Raw genomic sequence first — 18500 nt, forward strand, 5'->3', positions numbered from 1 at the left:
GTGGTGTTTTAGGCCACTTCCCTGTCATGTTGGAGTCCAATTTCACAGGTTTAGGCAGCTCAGTAGCAACAAATAAATGGGTGTGGCCAAGCACTGAGCCTCATTTTCCTGCTATCAGGCCCAACCTCCAGTTGCTCAACAGTTACCATCTTATAGAAGGTGGCAGCAGAACCAGAGTGCCAGTGGCAATAGTCTTCCTGTCGTCAAATAGAGACAGTAAATGCTTCCTCTCCTTCCAGTTCAGCATTCCAAAGTCACACCTTCTGAAAGCCTTGTTCCTGGCTATTCTCCTCTGTGTCACTTCTTTCGATTCCATCCATCTCTTTGGAAGCCACACCACAGCCTCCACCTTGATAGTGGAAGTATACCCTGAAACGGCAATGGTCAATGAACCCAGGAAGATTAAAAGGAGGAGGTGGTATTTGGTGGGTTACGGAAGCCCTGCCCCATTGCTTATCCTTTCACATTTAGGAACATTCATATCTTTGACAGGAAATTTCTTTGCCCATTGAGATTTGACTGTAGTTTTGCCAGATATGTCTTGCTTACGAGAGTTGACATGGTAAGCTTCAAACATTTTTCTTCATGTAACTTCACACTCATTTCTCTCTGGAGGAAGGTATGGAAGGATTGTAAAGACCTATTAACAACTTGCTTTGGATCACGTGAGTGCCCCTTCCATGATCAGCAAATTCTGGAGTAAATGGGACTTGAACTCTGATTCTGGTTCGGAGCCTGAAGGGTTGCCCTGTGCACCATGATATGGCAGCTTCCCTTATAACTAATAAAGAAGAAAACGAAGATATTTACTCAGTAAAAGGCCATTAGACACAATAAATCTTTTTGATAGATCAATCTCCTCTGCTCATTTTCTCATCATATGCCTCAAATCCTTCTTTCTCCGAAAGCCCATCCAGTTATCCCTTGAATCTATTTAGTCACCAGTTCAATGACCTTGCCCGAGTGCCACAGACTTGTGCAAGAGGAAATTCTGCCTGACTTCTTGTCTAAGTCCTAATCTGATACTTGAACTCTTTTCTACAATGAATCTTCAGCAGTGCCAATCGCCTTCTTAATCTTGTACCATCAGTAGATGTAATCGCTGTCCTCTGTTTTATCATTTCATTTTCACACATAAAACCAGCTTGATGCAGGCAATCTGTGATATCTTTTTGGTTGATATGATTCTTGTTCTATTCAGCAATTGCAAATCTAAGTGGAAGAAGAGTTATTCTGGGATTGTACATTCTGGGTCAATATAATGTTTAACAAAGTGATTTTATTTGCTCTATCTTGTAGCTGGGTAATCCTCTGACCCATTTATTGGCAAGATCATTGCTGGGAAGGTGATTTACATCTGCATTAACATCATTGCAGTCTCTGGGAATTCTTAGTGCAGTCCCTCTATGTATGTTAACAATATTTTCTAAATGACCTGTTCAGAAATGTTATGATGTACCTCTGCAGCAATTAGGCACTTGGCCTCCTGGCCGAGAGTTAGTGACACTGCCACTGTATCAGCCCTAAGCCATTAGCATAACTGGCAGCAGTGGGATTTAGTCACTTTACTCCAGAGACTGGAGCCTTAATCCAATGACTTGTGCCCTATACCACTCACCCACCCTTGATGTTATGTAGGTTTCACTTAGAGGCTTCCTTGGTGACAGAACTTCCTGGAAGGTTCTTTATTTAGACCTGTCAAAATGTCCTAGCACAAAACTTCTGTTGCTGCATTTGCAAAATTCAGAACATGTATAAAACATTTAAAATCCCAAAGGCATTTCTCCCTTCTCTTTGACGTGTTGTACCATATAGTGATTACATAAAGGTCCATAAGAGGAAGTTGGCAGCATGGTGGCTCAGTGGTTAGCACTGCTACCTCATAGCACCAGGAACCTTGGTTTGATTCTAGCCTTAGGTGACTGTCTGTGTGGAGTTTGCACATTCTCCCCGTGTCTATGTGGGTTTCCTCCAGGTGTTCCTCCTTCCTCCCACAGTCCAAAGACGTGCAGGTTAGATGGATTGGCCGTGATAAATTTCCCCAACTAAACAGGACTAAAGCCCTTGAACCCTCGATGAGGGCATGATTCTCAATCCATTTGTTTTCATTTTCAACGTCTTGGTATTGAACAGACTTAAACAACTTTAAGTACTCTGAATAGATCTAGGCACCTTACTTTCGGAAAGATAAAGTGGCCTTGGAGGGTGTACAACAAAAGTTTGCAAGAATGATGCCTGGACTTTGGGGATTATGAGGCGAGATTACACAAATCAGATCTATTTTCTCTAGAATTAGAAGGCTAAGGGTGATCTCATCAAAGTTATCAAGATACTAAGAGGAAAGGATAAAGATAAACTGTTTCCACTGGTTGGGGATCCATGAACTATGGGGCGTGGCCTATAAATAGGGGCCAGAGCATTCAGGAGAGAGGTTAGGAAGCACTTCTACACACAAGGGGTGATAGCGGTTTGGAACTCTCTTCTACAAACATCAGTTGATGCTAGGTTAATTGTTAATTTTAAATCTGAGATAGATAAAGTTTAATTAACCAAAAGTATTAATGGATATGGGCCAAGGCAGATATATGGAGTTAGGCCACAGAACAGCCATGATGTCATTGAATGGCAGAACAGACTCAAGGGGCTGAATGGCCTACTCCAGCTCCCATTTCTGGAAGTGTTACTGCCAAACAAAAATGTCATAGTGTTTTTTTCACAATACCCTGGGCAGAAACCTCACACGCAAAGTTCTGGGTTCAAATCCCATTTCAGGAATTGAGCCCAAAAAATGCAGGTTGACGCTGCATTGCAGCTCTGAAGGAGCACTGCACTGTCCGTGATGACATCTTTCAGATGAGACATTAAACCGAGGTGCCATCTGCTGGTTTGAATCGATGCGAAAATCCCAAGGCACTACGTTAAAGAACAGGGGCGTTGTCCGAGTGTCCTGGCCAATATTTATCCAACAATCAATATCTCAAAAACGGACCATTTGGTTATTATCCCAATGCTATTTGTGGAAGCTTGCTGTGCACATTTTAGCAGCTGTGTTTCCTACACTGCAACAAAAGAACTGCCTCACTGGTTCTAAGGCACTTTGAGACGTGCAATAGTTGGGAAAAGTGCTAAACAAATGTAAGTCTTTCTTTCTAAGCCTCCCTACAGGGAAATTGGATGCAAAGTTTGGTTTACGCTCAGTCTGGTTTTACACTCTTTCAGAATCATTTAATTCTGCCAGAAGGAAGGGTGCAAACTTACTGATTCACCATATCCGACCCATCCAGCTGGATTAGAAGTGTGGAGTCAAATAAAACTGATTTCCATTTTTGTACTTGTTTCCTTGTCTCTTGTGCCCAGCTGTTTGGGTTTCCAGTTCATTTCCACCTTCAGATCTCCAGGCCAGAGCCACAGCCCACTCCCCTTAGTCCTTGCCAGTCCATTTCCATCCTAGGGGGTTTCCTCAGGCAGGGAGAGCAAGTGCACTCAAATCTACTTTAATACTTCTTGACTCTGAAGGTGGTTTATCAAGCACAAACATTTCTTTATTAGTCCTCTGGTGATGAATTAGAACAAAGCCCATTCAGCAGTAATTTCCTGTGTGGTAATAACATTACTGCCTTTTTAATACACAGACCAATAAACAGTTGCAGATACGCAGCAGCAAGGGTAGAGAAGTAGACTGACCATCCCAGCAATTAATTACAAGAACACGATTAATTACCTACACCCATCACTAAAATCCCTAGTCTCTCAAATTTGCCTTGTTGATAAACTTTTCCCTCAATTGGATTATTGATGTTCAAGGATAAGTGTGCAAAAAAAAACCTCAAGTGCTTTCATCTCTATTCAGGGTATGGCTTGGGATATGAGAAGAAATGAAACATGATTCCTCGGATATTAATACTGTCAGGAGAAAGAAGCTCAATGCCAAGATTTGAATATGATGTGCGCACTGCAATTTTAACCTGCGTTTCTGTCCGCCTTGTAATATTCACATCTGTGGAGTCAATTGAAATGTGTTACATTCTGCACATCAAGTGCAGGGCCCTCCTGTCAAGAACTTGATTGGTTCAAGAAACCATGTTCACCAATTACACTTAAGGCTATAGCAGTGAAGAGTTGGTGTAAAGGTCCAACAGATCACTCTGTGGCAATTTTAGTCCTTTGTGCCTGATGAAAGTGAGATGTGCTGGGCATTATAATTCTAGCAGTTTGCCATTCATCTAATCCTTGCTGGACATGTACCACTGTGGCATTTTAACCTGCATCTTCTAACCAGCCAAAATCACCCTTGCACCTGGCAGTGGGGGGGGATAGTGGTTGTTGAAATTGAAAAGACTGTACCCTCTTGAAGTCTTTATTTTATACATTCATTCACCAGCATGTGGGCACCTCTGACTAGGTCTGCATTTATTGCACATCCCTAATTTTCCAGCAGGGCAGCCAAGAGTCAATCACATTGTCCGGGTCTGGAGTCACATGTAGGATGCAATTGTAACCTACACTTCTGTTTGCCTCATAATATTCACGTCTGTGGAGTCAATTGAGATAACAAGGTGTAGAGCTGGATGAACACAGCAGGCCAGGCAGCATCAGAGGAGCAGGAAAGCTGACGTTTCGTGTCTGGACCCTTCTTCCTTTGCTCCTCTGATGCCGCTTGGCCTGCTGTGTTCATCCAGCTCCACACCTTGTTATCTCAGATTCTCCAGCATCAGCAGTTCCTACTATCTCTGTGGAGTCAATTGAATTGTGTTACATGCTGCACATCAATTGCAGGGCTCTCCAGTCCAGGTAAGGATTGACAGATTTCCTTTCCTAAAAGGGTTTGTGGCCATCATTAGATTATGTATTGAATTCAAACTCCACCATCTGCCATGGTGGGCTTGGAACCCAGGTCCCCAGAACATTGGCTGAGTTTCTGGATTAATGGTGCAGTGATAATTCCACTAGGCCATTTCCACCCCAATGGAGCATCTGGCTTTTAGAACATTGAACATAGAACAGTACAGCACAGTGCAGGTCCTTCGGCCCACGATGTTGTGCCGAACTTTTACCCTAAACCTAAGGTCCACCCCTACCTTATACTATCATCCATAGCCTATCTAATAGCCGCCTAATGCCCCTAATGAGGCCGACTCCACTACCCTCTCCGGCAATGCACTCCACACCCCGACCACTCTCTGAGTAAAGAACCTAGTTTTGTTTTTAAAACTTGGGACTGTCATGTCTAGTTTCCGGTGTACCTCCATTGTGAAGGAGTTAAAGGTTCTGATGAGGGCTGAATCGGTAAATGGAGTCTCTGTTTGAAACATCCATCTGGAATAAGAAAACCTAGTCTCTGAGTTTCTCTCCCATGACCACAGTCAATTAACCACTCCACCACTTACACGCTGCCAATCATTGATAACTCTTGTTTCTGTTCATGATAAATATCTTCCTCCCATCCCACTTCCACGAATCATAGAATCATTACAATGCAGATTGAGGCCATTCAGCCCATTGTATGTGCACCGATTCTATCACTTTTGCCAATCTCCTGCCTTTTCCCATTTCCCTGCACACGATTTCAATCCAAACAACCATCCAATGCCCTATTGAAGGCGTCAGTTGAACCTGCTTGCCCTGCATTTCCAAGCAGCGCATGCTGTTCGCTGTGTGAAAAAGTTTATCTCTTATCGTCCTTGCTCATCTGCATATCATTTGCACTCTCTTTTGTTAGCTTTTCTGAGCAGTTTGAGTGGGGACGAGGCCATCACAGATCAAACTGAGAGACTGGCTACGCCAACATTGTAATAATGCACACAAATGCAGGGAGAATTACAACCACTAAAGCATCATTCGTTCCAAATTCACTTCACCTGCACTTCCCACAATCTAGTCTCCTGCATTTGCTGCTCACAATGTGGTCTCCTCCACATTGGGGAAACAAAGCATACACTGGGTGACCGCTTTGCAGAACATCTACATTCTGTTTGCAAAGAAGACCCTGAACTAGCCGTTGCCTGTCACTTTAATGCACCACCCTGGCGAACATCTCTGTCTCTGGCTTGCTGCAGTGTTCCAGTGAAGCCCAACACAAGCTGGAAGAACAACACCTCATTTTCTGCTTGGGGACCCTGCAGCCCTCCAGACTCAATGTCGAGTTCAATAATTTTAGGGCCTCAACTCTCCCATGTCCCAGCCCCCTACCCCACACTCTAGGCCTTGTTCCCACATAGCCTGCCATTACACACCCTCTGTTGTTAGTGTCTAATAGTCCCCATTAACAACTATTCATCCTCCCAGCCTCATCGTTATTAACTCCTTTGTCCAACTGTCTTTCTCTTTGGGCTCTATCCTATCGTTTACTCCCTGCCCCATCCTCCTCCCCTATTTTCTGCATATAAACTGACGTTTTCCCAGCCACCATCAGTTCTGAGGAAGGGTCACCGGACCTGAAACGTTAACTCTGCTTTTTTCTTCACAGATGCTGCCAGACCTGCTGAGCTTTTCCAGCAACTTTGTTTTTGTTCCTGATTTACAGCATCCGCAGTTCGTTTGGCTTTTGTTAGTTATTAATGTCCCTTGCTGGTGGCAATTGTATACTGTTAGGCTCCATAATCCGCCCTCAAATTAACCGCTTCCTCAAAATTCTGTTAAGTCCTCACTTTGTGCCTTTGTCACCTCTCGACAAGGCTCTTTCCCTGAAAACAAAAAATGCTGGAGATCACAGCAGGTCCATGAAGAGAAAGCAAGCTAACATTTTGTGTCTAGATGGGTCTTCATCGTTTTCAGTACAGATTCCAGAATCTGCAGTAATTTGCTCCTGGCTGTTCTCCTTGTCCGTCTCACACCTTCTGTTCATTCAAAACTCTGCTGATGTAAATCCAAGAGGGGCCTAGTCCCATTCCCCAACCATCTCTGTGCTCACTGACCTACACTGACTCATGTTTAAGTAATACTTCCAAAATTCTCAACCTTGTTTTTAAACTTCACCCCTCTCCATCTCTATGATTCCTCCACCACCAAAGTGCACGACCACCCCCCAACACACATGGCCTCCCCATCCCAGCCTTTCTCCCGTCCTTCTGTCTCCGTAGAACATGTCTAGGGTGTCTGAGTCCAGCTGCTGCCTTATTCGCATGCCAGCCTTTGACTCTGGGTGAGGGGCAGATTTGTATCTGGTTCCATTTAAATGAAACCTTGGAGTTAACAGGATCCCAGGTCAGTTAGAGATAACAAGGTGTAGAGCTGGATGAACACAGCAGGCCAAGCAGCATCAGAGGAGCAGGAAAGCTGACGTTTCGGGTCTAGACCCTTCTTCAGAAATGTTTCTGAAACCCTTTCTGAAGAAGGGTCTAGAAGCGAAACATCAGCCTTCCTGCTCCTCTGATGTTGCCTGGCCTGCTGTGTTCATCCAGCTCCACACCTTGTTATCTCAGATTCTCCAGCATCGGCAGTTCCTACTATCCCAGGTCAGTTAGTTAAGTTTAACCCTCTCCAAGCCCATCTCAGCCAGTGTTAAAATCAGGGTTCTGGTCTTTTAATGTAACTTGGAATATCCCACCTCCTCCAGCAAAAGACTATATTGCACTGTAAACAAAACACTTTGCAAAAGGCTGACTTGTACTTATTAATTTGAAAATTAGGAAAGTCGGCAACGACTGATAATAACAATACTTATGATTAAGTGTGCAGTTCCCTTACAGAGTTGAGTTAGTTTTCAGACATCCCTGTGCCTTGGGCTATTGGCTATAGTGGGTGGAAGGAATACAGGAAAATTTCAGGATCGGGATGGGGCGTGCAGTCAGGGTAAAGGGCACTCCCCTTTCCCAATAAAACAAAATGCTTTATTTTATATAGCACCAATTAGAAAATTCAAAGGCAGAACTAAATCAATGAAGAGTTACAGGAGAGAGATGTAGCAGTTGGTGCTCTAGACTGGCCTGTGATATGTTTGTTCTGACTTTCTAACACTTTGCCCCAGGCTTTGCCCAGGGGCATGAATACCCTTTCCAATTCTATTCAGCGCATCTCTCTGAACCAAGTATGCACATAATTTTTGCCATGAGCATTCAGAGGACAGTCTGAATGTTTTATTGCAGGGCTGCCCCAGGCTACAAAGAAGATGACTAAACAGTAAAGTATTGACACTCTCGCTTGGCTCACCTGGGCAGATGGTTTTTAGTGCCAGGAGTATTTATTTCTCCATTTAACAGTTTAACAATCTAGTCTTAGTCGGTAGTTCAGGCACAGACATTCCAGTGGGGAGATGCATTGGTCAAAGTCATCTGTCCCTTAGTCCCACCAGAATCTCCAAAGTTGGGAGTATCCTGATGGTCTTTTGTGCCAGGAGTATTCATTCCTCAGTTCAACAGTTTATTTATAATTTACACCTTCACTTTAATCTAAACACTGCCCTTCTTTAGTCTACACAGCCAAACCCAAAAACCATCGCATTTGGTTGGAGTTTCTCCTGATTCAGGTTCCAGCTCCTGGCTGTCAGTGGCAAGGGTTCCCTTCTCAGAGGCAACAAATGGCAAGGCGGGATTTTCACATCTGCCGGGCAGACCTTAACCTGGTCCAAGGGGAGGGCAGGGAGTGGGAGTCCAACTTGTATCATGGAATTGGGAGGAGGGTGGGGTGGTTTGGTGAGGTGAGACATCAGTGTAATTGTCTCAACGATGGAGATGGTCAAGGATGGCCTTCCCACCCTGGGTTTAATTGAAGCCCTTAGGGTGACCTATTAGAGGCCACTCAAGAGCATCTTTCCTCTGCCACTGGGTCGGTAAGGGTGAAGGGCATTTGCCGTATGGGGAGGCTGCCCAGTAAAATTTGTCGTGGGCCTGGAAATGGGACAAAGGACCGAGGTGAGGAGGTGGCATCCTTCCTGATGGAAGACCATATTATAGAACCCCTACACTTTGGAAGCAGGCCATTCGGTCCAGTGAGTCCACACTGACCCTCTGAAGAGGGTCCCTCTGAAGGACCCTCTGAAGACCCTCCACTCAGATCCTATCCCTGTAACCCTGCAGTTCCCATGGCTAACGCACCTAATCTGCACGTCTTTGGACTGTGAGAGGAAACCAGAGCATCCAGAGGAAACCCACGCAGACACGGGGAGAATGTGCAAACTCCACACAGACAGTCGCCCAAAGGTGGAATGAAACCTAGATCCTTGGCACTGTGAGGCAATAGTGCTAACTACTGAGCTCTGTGCCACTCAGGATTCTGCTCCCTTGACCAACCTGCCACTCACCCCTTTATCCTCCACCCAATGATGCCAGCAGGGTTGAAGAGCCCTCCCTGATTGGATGACCACTCTTAAAGGTGGGATCTCTGCCCTTAGAAGGACAGCAGCACTAAAGGCAGTCAGTGAAATGCCTGATGGGTATAGAATCAGTATGGGATTCCTGGAAACAGCCGCAGTGGGATAGCCCACTGTAAGAGCCACCACCATTATTTCAACCCGTTGGTTCTGCATTGCTCGCCGACCATGTTAACCATTTGGCTGCCGAAACACTTCGAATTCAAATGGATGATAGTATAATGTAGGGTATGCAGGGTAGTTTGATCTTAGTAGGATAATAGGTCAGCACAACATTGTGGGCCGAAGGGCCTGTAGTGTTCAATGTTCTAAATAGCTGTGACTGCAACAGATATTACATGTTCAAAGCTCTGAAGCTCAAAGTGCTTCTTTAGTTGCCCATCCACCATTTTCTACCTTTTGATGTGAGTGGGTATTATGTCATTGGTGAATATAGTGTAAATTCCCCATCAATTTCAAACGCGTCAATGGATTGGAACTGAAAGTAGAAAAACCGTGGGAGGGGTGCGCAGAAATGCAAGGGCATTAACATCCCTGAGGAGAGATGAGCCTGCCAGAGTGATCTGCCCCTTAGCCCCACCAGAGCCTCCAAAGTTGGAAGGGCCCTGTTTTAACTAAAAATGGTGACCCTCATACTGCAAGGTGAAAGAAGCCTTTTGGCCCTTTATATTGCAGGCACCCAACAGGAGGACGGGCAGGGAAAGAGGCACTGACTATGTGAGCCCTCCAATATTGCCACCTCAGCACGAATGGGGGTAAAGTTCAGTCATTCCCCCATGCATATCCCAGCATAATTTTTTTTAAAGAAAGCTCAGATTGATGGTCATCAGCTGCCACTCTTTCATGGAGTGCCCTACCATAAGGCGTGAATACGGCAAATAGATATATTTAAGAGGAAGCTAGGTAAGTGCTTCAGCAGAAAGGGGAATGGAGGATTCTGATGGTAGATTTAGATGAGGAAAGCTGGGAGAAGGCTCAAGTGGTCCATAAACATCAGAGTGGACTGTTTGGGTGGCTCGATCTGTGCAACATATTCAATATTGTGGGAGGAGATGGGGCAGTGGGGAAAGTCATCCAGACTCCCAGGCTAATGTTCTGAGAATATGGATTCAAATCCCACCATGCCAATTGGTGAAATTTGCATTCGATAGAAAGCTGGTCTAATGGCGATCATGTTAATTGTTGTTTTAAGGAACCATCTGTTTCACTAATGTTCCTAAGTCAGAATTCACATGACACCAGCTTACAGTCCGACAGGTTTATTTGAAATCACAAGCTTTCCCCTTCATCAGGCTACACTGCAAAAGCTTGTGATTTCAAATAAATCAGTTGGACTATAAGCTGGTGTCATGTGAATTCTGACTTTGGCCACCCCAGTCCAACACTGGCACCTCAACACAATTTTCCTGAGAGAAGGGAAATCTACTGTCAAAGAACAAAAGAAGATAAGAGAAGTACAGCACAGGAACAAGCCCTTCAGCCCTCCAAGTCTGTGCCAATCATCATGCCCAAACTAATCTAAAAAATAAACGTTCTGCCCTTATTCAGTAAGTTTCCCTCTATTCCCTCCCTATTCAAGTAACCGTCCAGATGCCTCTTAAATGTCACCAATGTGTCCGCTTCCACCACGTCTTCTGGCAGTACCTTCCAGGCTCCTACCATTCTCTGCGTGAAAAACTTCCCTAGCACATCTCCCTTGAACCTGTGTCCCCTCGTAATTGTAACTTCAACCCTGGGAAAAAGCCTCTTTCTATCCACCCTATCTATACCTCTCCTTACATGCTTTGGTCTGCATGCAATAGGGTTGATTCTCAAATGCTTTCTGAAAATGGGTTTCCAACCTTAGCAAGCCACTCAAATCAAGGGCCATTTAGGGATGAGCAATAAATATTGGCCCAGCCAGTGATACCCATATCCTATGAATGATTAAGAAGCAGGGATATTCCTATAATAATAAATTCCTCCTGAGTCTGCTGATGTTTAGATAAAGAGATGCCTGGTTGACATAGGCTGTTCAGATTTCTGGAATGCTATTTGACAAGATGCCACACAATACACAGAATTCTAAGGATGGTTCTGTAGCAATTTCCTTCACTGAGGGAGTTTATGACCTTGCTGTAAGGACGCTTGTTTACTGTTTGATGAATATCGTGTAAAATGTAAGGCACATCTTTTCTCCCTTAGCATTCTAGTAATCCAGTACAAAGCCGAACATTTCAGAGTGCTCCCACAGGAGTTAGTTAAATAAGGATCTCTTTTCATAAACTAAAGCCAATCAATGGGTAAGCACAGCCGGAGCTTTGTGCAAAAGCAAGGCAACTGCCCAGAGGACTAATGAAAGAAGCTTGAGTCAATTCCACAGTGCACAATGTGAGTTTCAGAGAGCAGGAATCAGAATGTCTTCGATCTGTTTGGATATTTGTGACCCCTTCTCCCTTACATTTGTATACCAAAAGTGGCTGCAAATTCAGTGCAGGTACTGGTTTTTTGAAATGCCTTTATTACTTCAGCAATCTGTTGCAGAGGTAGAATTCTTTGGTAAATAGAAGCTCATCAGAAAAAGAGGTTTGTACCTCACCAAACTAGTTGAATTCTTCAAGATGTTTACTAAGTTAGCGAATTAAGTTGGGTTTCCAATCCTCCAGGTTTGCTCTGGGGCTTCAAGGAGTCGAACATTAGTCTCTATGCAGTCTTTGGACTTAAACCATTAACTCTGTTTCTTTCACTGCAATGCTGCCAGACCTGCTGAGTTTATCCAGTATTCTCTGTTTTTATTTCAGGTTTCCAGCATCCACAGTACTTTGCTCTCATCTCCACGTTTGTTAGCTATTTATTTGCCAATTGTTGTAAAAGCCCATGGCTACATGTGACTCCAGAACAACAGTAAAGTGTTTGACTTTTAACTGCCCTCTGGGTCATGAAGGACGAGTAATAAATGCTGTCCTAGCCAGCAATGCCCAGATCCCATAAAATAGAAAAAATCAGATTTGGCATGGTGGACTGATGGTCAAGGATTATCCAATTGGTTGGGAAGGCATTGCATTGTGAGGATGGACATGCTGGGTGACCAATGAATAGCATAGAATAGAATAGAATAGAATAAAATAGATATTTATTGTCACGTGTACTTTTACATGAAAAATACAGTGAAAAGTTTTATAAGTCACCACACCACAGCGCCTATGTTAGTGACAGAAGTCATACATAATAAAAAAAAGTAAAATTAAGACAAAGTTCATCACATTTCATGACATGAGTATGGGAGGAGGATAAGTAATGACAACTCCTGGAGTCTGCCTGACCCCAGAATTGACAACTCATGGAGGAAGGCAACTTTGTTAACATGACATAGATGGATTTGTAAAAAGCTTTTGACAAGGTGCTACACAAAAGGCCAATTTGCAAAGCCAGGAGTCCTATGGGATAAGGTGGCTTAGTGGTAATATCACTGGATTAGTTATCCAGAACCCCATGCTAATCTTCTGGGGGAATGGGTTTACACCGCACTGTGGCAGATGGTGAAATTTGAATTCAATAAAAAGCTGGAATAAAAGTTTAGCCTAATGGTAACCATGATATGTTTTTTTCTAAAGAAAATCTAGATCCCTAATGTCCCTCAGGGAAAGAAATCTGCCTTCCTCAGCTGGGCATGGCCTACATAGATTCATGGAATCCCATCAGTGTGGAAGCAGGCCTTTTGGCCCATCGCAGATACACTGACCCTCAAGAGAGAATCCAACCCAGACCCACCACCTTACCCTATCCCTGTCACTCTGCATTTCCCATGGATAATCTACCTAGCCTGCACATCTTTGGACTGTGGGAGGAAACTGGACCACTTAGAGGAAATCCACGCAGACATGAGGAGGATGTGCAAATTCTGCACAGACAGTCGTCCGAGAGTGGAATCATAGATATGACACCATTTGCAGCATGGCTGACTCTTAAATATCCATTGGCCAATTAGGGCTGGCCAGTAAATTCTTGTCCAGCCAATGCTGCCCTTTACCCATGAACAAGTAAGAAAATCCTGGGGATATATAGGTAAGACATTCTCTCCACTCTCATGTACAGAGAAGACAGTGGAGGTGTGATAAAAAAAATTCATATTTAATTCTCGTGACTTGTAACGTTAGCAAGTTTTAGTTTTCCTTTATTCTTTCATGGGATGTGGCTGTTACTGTCAAGGCCTGTATTTGTTTCCTAAATCTAACTGTCTTTCGGTTGAGTAGCACACCAAGCCTGATCAAAGGGCAGTTTAGAATCAACCACATTGCTGTGGATCTGGAGTCACATGTAGGCCAGACCAAGTAAGAATGGCAGATTTCTGATAGTGGAATCCTGCAATGATCTATGTTGGAACCATACCTGTTACTATCTGTATTAATAATCTAGATGAAGGCAATGACCAAACCATCAGTGCATTTGCAGATGACATAAGGATTTGTGTTGGTCTTAAAATTTTGAATGTGAGAAAAGTATCTATAGTCCAATCTTGATTGTAAGAGCTCATATCTGACAGATGACATTTAATGTCGATAAATGTAGAGGGTATTGCCACCGAATGTTCTTTGCTAAAGTCCTTTGAACAATGTTGTAGAGCGTGAGTCTTAGGTTCAGAATCCATACCACAAGGCTCTGATAAAGGTGCAGAGAAGTTGGACAAACTGCTGGGATAATCCCAACAAATAACAAGGAAAGCTGTAACACCCGAATATAAAATATTATTTGGGCCCATTTAGAAAATAGTGTAGCTAGTTTGTCTCCTCACTGGGTGAGAGATATAGTTGGGGAATTCCCTAGTCTATGCTCCTGCTTCAACAACATTATTTGGCTATAATTATAACAGAAAGTTCAGAAAAAAAGGTCAGTAAATCCCTGGCTGCATTTTAACCATCCCTCACCCAGATCTTTACATCAAAATCCACCTTTCCCCACAGAACCATTCCCTTGGCATGCTCTTTGAGAATTTGTTTTCTGCCTCCTTTGGATGGTTAGTGAGAAATTGCCTCCAGTCCTTTTTCCTCAATTGACCAAGAGTTTATTTTTCATCTATTTTGAAGGTACAGTTAATTAATAGGTCACATCACTGGAGGTGGTGGTCGTTGATGGGGAGGGTCACAAAGCATGATAGATATGGAACAAACTCGGTGGACTAGCTATAACAGGAATCATTAGCTGAGGTACTATCATGGGAGGCATAATTACAATGTGAACACATCTGTAGACAGTCTCCATTATCCATTTGGACACAGTAACCTACAATAGAAAAGGTTGACGCAAAAGTGTTGCAAAGACGTGACAACATAATAGGGGTTAGACAGTAGGAAATGAGTGCAAATGTGACATGTTGATACAGCTCGAATGAAAATTAATTTGAAGAGCTTTGTCCCCTTGATGCTATATAATTGATCAGCACAGTGCCTAGATCATTTTCAGTATAATGTAATATTACCTTTCACCTGGAGTTGACTGCATTTAAATAATAAGGATATTTGTTGTGATTGGGAATGTTAGTGCTTTCACTGTTGAGAAATGACTTGATTCTTACTTAACTCTTCAAGTTCCTGGAACATTTGAACATCAGCTGTAACCTGGGATAAACAGCAAGCAAGTGACAAGGATGACTCCAGATCGGAGTCCCATGCAGTGGAGGTGTCAATGACAATGTATATTTAATTGCACTGATTAGTAATGTTAGGAATAGTGAGGTTTTTTTCCCCTTATTCTTTCATGAGATGTGGGTATTACTGACAAGGCCAACGTTTGTTTCCCAAACCTAACGGCCTTTGAATTGAGTGTGTCACTAGCCCATATCAAAGGCCAGTTCAGAGTCAACCACATTGCTGTGAGCGTGGAGTTACAATCAGGCCAGACCAGGTAAAGACAGTAGATTTCACTCCCTAAAAAATTTTCAATGAACCAGATGGGTTTCTGCAACAATTGATGATAGCTGTCATTGCAACCAGCTTTTTAAATCCAGATTAATGAATTGCCATGGTAGGATTTGAACCAATGTCCCCAGAAATTTAGTGTGAATATCTAGTAGTTAGTACCTAGACTAACCACTGTGCCACCCTCTCCTCTCTTCCAAGGCTAGTAGTAGAATCATAGAGTCATAGAGTTGTACAGCATGGACGCAGACCCTTCAGTCCAACTTGTCCATGCTGACCAGATACATTATTCTACATTAATTTAGTCCCATTTGCTAGCATTTGGCCCATATCACTTTAAATCCTTTTCATTCATATACCCATCCAGATGCCTTTTAAATGCTGTAATTTTACCAGCCTCCACCACTTCCTCTGGCAGCTCATTCCATGCATGCACCACCCTCTGCGTGAAAAAGTTGCCCCTTAGGTCCCTTTTAAATCTTTCCCCTCCCACCTTAAACCTATGCCCTCTAGTTTTGGACCTTGCCTGTTCACCCTATCCATTCATCACATGATTTTATAAACCTCTATTAGGTCACACCTCAGCCTCCGATGCTCCAGGGAAAATAGCCCCAGCCTATTCAGTCTCTCCCTGTAGCTCAAACCCTCCAACCCTGGCAGCATCCTTGTAAGTCTTTTCTGAACCGTTTCAAGTTTCACAACATCCTTCCTATAGCAAGGAGACCAGAATTGAATGCAGTATTCCAAAAGTTCTGGAGGACCAGAGGGCTGGTCTCTCATTAGAGAGATAACTGCTGGTGAGTTTAACCTGAGAATCACCACACTTCAGGCAAAGGGAATGGTTGAGAAGAAGGGACCTTCATGGTGATGTCAGCTGGTGTGAAATTTCTTACATAGAAAAATGAGTAGGCCCTTAAGCCCTTTGAGCCTGCACAGTGGATGAGCTGCATTTGAACTCCATTTATTTATGCTCAATATTCATCGATACCCTTAGCAAACAAAAATCTATTGGCCTCAGCTCAAATTGTCCCAAATTTTCCAGAGCCTTTTGAGAGAAAGGGCTTGAGATTTTCAGTCCTCTTTGTGTTTTCGCTGATTTCCTGCCTGAATGTCCTGGCTCTCATTTTAAGATTATGTCCTGTTGATTCCCTCACCATTGGAATTAGATTCCGAACGTGTATTGTATCAAATCCTCGTAAACTTAAGAACACTTAGATCACTCCTCAGTCTTCTATACATTTGGAAATGAAAATGAAATGAAAACTGATCTTGTGCAGTTTGCTAACAATATAGTTTTCCTATCAAGTGGAATTATCCATTGCTGCTTTGCCCTGTGTTATATTGGGAAATAAACAGGAAAAAAATAGCAATCCTAAGCTGGAGAAAAAGGTAAATGTGGCTGAGTGTAACATTCACCCTACAGTCAAGAACATAAGAACTAAGAGCAGGAGTAGACTATTCAGCCCCTCGAGCCTGTTCTGCCATTCAATACAATCATGGCTGATCTCACCTCAGCCTGAATGCCACCTTAGTGGCACCATCAGTTGTAAGGAAGGGTCACCGGACCTGAAACGTTCACTCTGTTTTTTCCTTCAAGATGCTGCCAGAGCTTTTCCAGCAACTTTTCTTTTTTCCTGAATGCCACCTTCTTGCCCACTCCCCATTTCCCTTCTAGCCGTCATTAATGAAAAATCTGTCTATGCCCTCCTTAAATTTACTCAATGTTGTGGCACGGCTCTACTCTGGGGCAGTGAATTCCACTGATTCACAACACTTTGAAAGCATTTTCTTTATCTCAGCTTTAAATCTGCTACCCCTTACCTTAAAGTGATGACCTCTCATTCTTGAAGAAGTTTGTTTTCAAATGCTGTAGAAAGCTAGGGGATGGAAGGGAATATATTGATCGAAGTAAACAATTTTGTAAATTTTGTTCATGTCCTGCCCGTCTAAAAATGGTCATGTGCATAAGCATCCACACCATTTGGAAAAGATAACTATCTTGATGCGTCTGCATAACAGTACTGAGTTGACAGTCACATTCTATCAGCCTTCATTGCGATTGGCTTCATTGACCTGAATATCACTGGATAACTTGACGGATGTATGAGACAAATCAAAGGAATGATAAGGGCCATGTTATGAATATGTTTGGCATGGAACAGGTTCAGAGACAGGTTTAGAAAGGCCTGGAATTACAGTTTCATAGGAGGACAGTAGAGGCAGAATCAATTAACGGATTCAAGAAAAGAAAAGGGTATGTTTCTGATGAAAAGGGGGATAAAGGACCATGGGGAACTGGCAAGAAAGTGGAGTTGAGACCGGGATAAGATGAGCCATGATCACGTTAAATGGCAGAGTGGGCTCAAAGAGCTGCCTACTCCCGCTCCTCATCCCTATGTTACTCTGTTCTAACAAGATGTACTATTTAAATATAACAACAATTGATAGTTATATAGCACCTTTAGCACAGTAACATATTATCACTGGAACAATTATCAAATGAAAATTGATGCCAAAGGAGATACTAGCACCAGCTGAGGCACATTTTTAAGGAGTGTCTTAAGCAGCTGTATCCCACTATAGTGAAAATTGTAAACCAGAAATTTTTTAGAATTGCAACAGTTGAAATGTAATGAAATATAGTTATCTTGCCCCAGTTTTTATCTGCTCCAAATAGGGATCCAAACAAAATATTAACCAATTTTTTCCTTTCTTTTGATTGTTGACTTATTTGCTGCGTATTTACAGCAATCCTCTTTTTCTCACATAAGAGATTATTGCTCTTCATTGTTTGCTCCTGGTGTTAGAGGTTTCCATTGCCATTAAAAGGTTAATAATGCTCAAAGAACTGTATCTAACTCCTTCTTGAAAATAATCAATGTTTTATCATCAACTAGTTTCTGTAGCAGTGAATTCAACAGGCTCACTAGTCTCTGGGTGAAGAACTTTATCCTCATCTCAGTCCTAAATGGCCTACCCCATATCCTCAGACTGTACCCCCTGGTTCTTGACTCGCTGGTCATTGGTAACATCCTTCTTGCAATTACCCTTTCTAGTCCTGTTAGAATTGTATAGGTTTCCAGGAGATTTTAAACTCCAGAGAATATAGTCCGAACCAATCCAGTCTCTCTTCATATATCAGTCCTGCCATCCCAGGAATTAGCCTGAAAAATCTTTTGACACACTCCTTTCATAGCTAGAACATCCCTGCTCAGATAAGGAGACCAAAATTGTGCTCAATACCTTAGGGCGTGGTCTTACCAAGAGCCTGTGCAATTGTAGCAAAACACTGCCTTCTG

The 18500-nt window shown here is 43.1% G+C and overlaps 1 protein-coding gene across 1 annotated transcript in view; it reads left to right on the plus strand.

The window, feature by feature from the left end:
• LOC109913024 (Down syndrome cell adhesion molecule-like protein 1 homolog) overlaps nt 1–18500 on the plus strand; it is a 554371-nt gene that overhangs the window by 489870 nt on the left and 46001 nt on the right. The gene's annotated exons all lie outside the window — the stretch shown is intronic.

The sequence above is a fragment of the Rhincodon typus genome, chromosome 32 (genome assembly GCF_021869965.1).
Source record: "Rhincodon typus isolate 14 chromosome 32, sRhiTyp1.1, whole genome shotgun sequence".
NCBI lineage: Eukaryota > Metazoa > Chordata > Chondrichthyes > Orectolobiformes > Rhincodontidae > Rhincodon > Rhincodon typus.